Source organism: Anoplopoma fimbria, chromosome 7 (genome assembly GCF_027596085.1).
Source record: "Anoplopoma fimbria isolate UVic2021 breed Golden Eagle Sablefish chromosome 7, Afim_UVic_2022, whole genome shotgun sequence".
NCBI lineage: Eukaryota > Metazoa > Chordata > Actinopteri > Perciformes > Anoplopomatidae > Anoplopoma > Anoplopoma fimbria.
Window position 1 is genome coordinate 261,420 of NC_072455.1, and position 5,000 is coordinate 266,419.

Here is a 5,000-nt window from a genome sequence, read left to right on the forward strand (position 1 = left end):
TAGTTAGATATAGTCTATAGTTAGATATAGTCTATAGTTAGATATAGGTCTATAGTTAGATATAGTCTATAGTTAGATATAGTCTATAGTTAGATATAGGTCTATAGTTAGATATAGTCTATAGTTAGATATAGGTCTATAGTTAGATATAGTCTATAGTTAGATATAGTCTATAGTTAGATATAGTCTATAGTTAGATATAGGTCTATAGTTAGATATAGGTCTATAGTTAGATATAGTCTATAGTTAGATATAGGTCTATAGTTAGATATAGTCTATAGTTAGATATAGGTCTATAGTTAGATATAGGTCTATAGTTAGATATAGGTCTATAGTTAGATATAGTCTATAGTTAGATATAGGTCTATAGTTAGATATAGGTCTATAGTTAGATATAGTCTATAGTTAGATATAGGTCTATAGTTAGATATAGGTCTATAGTTAGATATAGGTCTATAGTTAGATATAGTCTATAGTTAGATATAGGTCTATAGTTAGATATAGGTCTATAGTTAGATATAGGTCTATAGTTAGATATAGTCTATAGTTAGATATAGGTCTATAGTTAGATATAGTCTATAGTTAGATATAGGTCTATAGTTAGATATAGTCTATAGTTAGATATAGGTCTATAGTTAGATATAGTCTATAGTTAGATATAGGTCTATAGTTAGATATAGTCTATAGTTAGATATAGGTCTATAGTTAGATATAGTCTATAGTTAGATATAGTCTATAGTTAGATATAGTCTATAGTTAGATATAGTCTATAGTTAGATATAGGTCTATAGTTAGATATAGGTCTATAGTTAGATATAGTCTATAGTTAGATATAGGTCTATAGTTAGATATAGTCTATAGTTAGATATAGTCTATAGTTAGATATAGTCTATAGTTAGATATAGTCTATAGTTAGATATAGTCTATAGTTAGATATAGTCTATAGTTAGATATAGTCTATAGTTAGATATAGGTCTATAGTTAGATATAGGTCTATAGTTAGATATAGTCTATAGTTAGATATAGGTCTATAGTTAGATATAGGTCTATAGTTAGATATAGTCTATAGTTATTCTTGAGAAGAGGTTTAATTACAGCTAGTTTGAAGGCCTGTGGTACATGGCCCGTTAGTAAAGACAGATTGATAATTTCTAATAAAGAATTGCTAATTAAAGGTAAAACTTCCTTAAGCAGCCTAGTCGGAATCGGGTCTAAGAGACAGGTGGAAGGTTTAGACTTAGAAATAGTTAAAGTCAATTGTTGAAGGTCGATGGGAGAAAAGCCATCTAAATATATTTCAGGTTCTACAGCTGTGGATCGATGGGTACTGGTTGAGGGCAGTAGATTATACATTCTTTCTCTAATAGTTAGAATCTTATCATTAAAGAAGTTCATGAAGTCACTACTACTGAGGTTTATAGGAATACACGGCTCAACAGAGCTGTGACTCTCTGTCAGCCTGGCTACAGTGCTGAAGAGAACCCTGGGCTTGTTCTTATTTAAATCTATTAATGCTGAATAATAGGCTGCTCTAGCATTACGGAGGGCCTTCTTATATATTTTAAGACTGTCTCACCAGACTAACCGCGCTTCATCCACATTGGTGGAACGCCATATCCTTTCAAGTTTTCGCGATATTTGCTTTAAATCGCGGGTTTGAGGATTATACCATGGAGCAAACCTCCTTTCTTTTATTAGCTTCTTTTTTAGAGGAGCTAATAAATACAGTACTTATATATCCAAACCCATACTAAAAACAACAACTACAGTACTAGTACTTCCAAAATCCAGTTCAATGATCTCCAAACACACTACTTATATATCTTAACATACTAATACTTACAAACACAGTGCTAAGATCTGTAAACACAGTACAACTATATCCAAACACATACTAATAAACCTAAAAACAGTACCAATACCTCTAAACACATACTAATACCTCTAAACACATACTAATACCTCTAAACACATACTAATACTTCAGACATAGTAACAATGTTAAACACATATTAGAAGAGACTTAAGAGATTTGGTCCAAAGTTTACCGGAGCACACTGTGAAAAGCACTTCTAATTAGATTTTTGGTTTGTTTGTATCTTGGTTGTAGTTTTGTTTGTATCTTGGTTGTAGTTTAGTTTGTATCTTGGCTGTAGTTTGGTTTGTATTTTGGCTGTAGTTTGTTTTGTTTTTTGGTTGTAGTTTGGTTTGTATTGTGGTTGTAGTTTTGATTGTTTGTTGGCTGTAGTTTGGTTTGTTTGTTGGCTGTAGTTTGGTTTGTTTGTTGGCTGTAGTTTGGTTTGTTTGTTGGCTGTAGTTTGCTTGGTTTTTGGTTGTAGTTTGGTTTGTATTGTGGTTGTAGTTTGGTTTGTATTGTGGTTGTAGTTTGGTTTGTATTGTGGTTGTAGTTTTGATTGTTTGTTGGCTGTAGTTTGGTTTGTTTGTTGGCTGTAGTTTGTTTTTTGGTTGTAGTTTGGTTTGTATTGTGGTTGTAGTTTAGTTTGTATTGTTTGTAGTTTTGATTGTTTGTTGGCTGTAGTTTGGTTTGTTTGTTGGCTGTAGTTTGTTTGTTTGTTGGCTGTAGTTTGGTTTGTATTTGATTGTTTTGTTTGTTGGCTGTAGTTTGGTTTGTTTGTTGGCTGTAGTTTGGTTTGTATTATGGCTGTAGTTTGCTTGGTTTTTGGTTGTAGTTTGGTTGGTTTGTGTCGGATGTGATTGGCTAACAGCAGGTTGTTGTTACACTGATACTTTGTGGCGTCCGTAGAACATGGTGGGTGTTTTCTTACCCCAAAATTGAGCCTTATAGGCAGTAAAACCAGGTAAATACATTATGAATGAATAAAGTATTATAACACTAAAGTAACATGAACTTACAAAACAGTAACATTACTATTGTTTCCTGCATTATAATGTGTACTTCCAGCACAGAGCTGCTGTCTCTCTCTCTGTCAGTCCGATGCTCGCTTGCCCAGTGTGCAGCCGACCGAGACGGGAGGGGGAGGGGGAGGGAGGGGAGGCCCCCCCCCCCCTCCCTGTCTCTCTCCCTCTCAGTAGAATCCAGAGGACGGACGCTTGCTTGTTTTTATTTTAGAGATTCACTTGCTCTCCGTCCGTCTGTGTTTTCCTCCTGTGGACAGACAGACGCTCTTCATCATCACCTTCATCACCTCCTCCTCCTCCTCCTCCTCCTCCTCCTCCTCCTCCTCCTCCTCCTCCTCCTCCTGCTCCTGCTCCTGCTCCTGCTGTGGGACTGTGTGTCGGACGGACGACGGGATGTCAGAGACTAACAGAAAGTTGTATTGTGTGCGTCGTACTGTCGTGTGATTTGATTGGCTGATTGATCACCCAAAGTTAACGTCCCACTCATGAATTCTTTCCATCGTCACCATAGCGACCGGCGACCTTGGCGGCAGCGGCGGTTTCCAGATGATGTTTTGAGACTTTAAAGCTCAATATATATGCAGCATATATTTATATATACATATATATATATATATGTATATATAAGGCCTGTTACCGTAGCGACCAGGATGCAGTGTCCATAGCGTGTAATGTAGGTGGAGGTGGAGGTGGGGCCAGCGAGCACCAGCTGAAGGAGCGGCGGGTGGTGATGAACACCAGTTTGTCAGACAAAGGTCAGGGCGGAGCCAGCAAACAGACTCACCCTGTTAGGCCACGCCCACATGAAGGAGGCCCTCGGTCGTCATAGCAACATGAAGTACAGGTGAGAGAGAGAGTGAAACAGTGAGATATCACATGACCAGACAGGTGCAGTGTGTCGACTCATGTTACAGTATGTCTGTGTTTTGGCTGTAGTTTGGTTTGTATTGTGGTTGTAGTTTGGTTTGTATTGTGGTTGTAGTTTGGTTTGTATTGTGGTTGTAGTTTGGTTTGTTTGTTGGCTGTAGTTTGGTTTGTTTGTTGGCTGTAGTTTGGTTTGTTTGTTGGCTGTAGTTTGGTTTGTTTGTTGGCTGTAGTTTGGTTTGTATTATGGCTGTAGTTTGCTTGGTTTTTGGTTGTAGTTTGGTTGGTTTGTGTCGGATGTGATTGGCTAACAGCAGGTTGTTGTTACACTGATACTTTGTGGCGTCCGTAGAACATGGTGGGTGTTTTCTTACCCCAAAATTGAGCCTTATAGGCAGTAAAACCAGGTAAATACATTATGAATGAATAAAGTATTATAACACTAAAGTAACATGAACTTACAAAACAGTAACATTACTATTGTTTCCTGCATTATAATGTGTACTTCCAGCACAGAGCTGCTGTCTCTCTCTGTCAGTCCGATGCTCGCTTGCCCAGTGTGCAGCCGACCGAGACGGGAGGGGGAGGGGGAGGGGGAGGGGGAGGGCCCCCCACCCCCCCCCTCCCTCCCTGTCTCTCTCCCTCTCAGTAGAATCCAGAGGACGGACGCTTGCTTGTTTTTATTTTAGAGATTCACTTGCTCTCCGTCCGTCTGTGTTTTCCTCCTGTGGACAGACAGACGCTCTTCATCATCACCTTCATCACCTCCTCCTCCTCCTCCTCCTCCTCCTCCTCCTCCTCCTCCTCCTCCTCCTCCTCCTCCTCCTGCTCCTGCTCCTGCTCCTGCTGTGGGACTGTGTGTCGGACGGACGACGGGATGTCAGAGACTAACAGAAAGTTGTATTGTGTGCGTCGTACTGTCGTGTGATTTGATTGGCTGATTGATCACCCAAAGTTAACGTCCCACTCATGAATTCTTTCCATCGTCACCATAGCGACCGGCGACCTTGGCGGCAGCGGCGGTTTCCAGATGATGTTTTGAGACTTTAAAGCTCAATATATATGCAGCATATATTTATATATACATATATATATATATATGTATATATAAGGCCTGTTACCGTAGCGACCAGGATGCAGGTGTCCATAGCGTGTAATGTAGGTGGAGGTGGAGGTGGGGCCAGCGAGCACCAGCTGAAGGAGCGGCGGGTGGCGATGAACACCAGCAGCGCCCCCGCCTGTCAGACAAAGGTCAG

General features: G+C 39.5%; 1 protein-coding gene across 1 annotated transcript in view; it reads left to right on the forward strand.

Annotated features, from left to right (window-relative positions):
• Window positions 1-5,000, forward strand: part of LOC129093685 (voltage-gated potassium channel subunit beta-3-like) — a 24,025-nt gene that overhangs the window by 6,611 nt on the left and 12,414 nt on the right. The window lies entirely within an intron of this gene.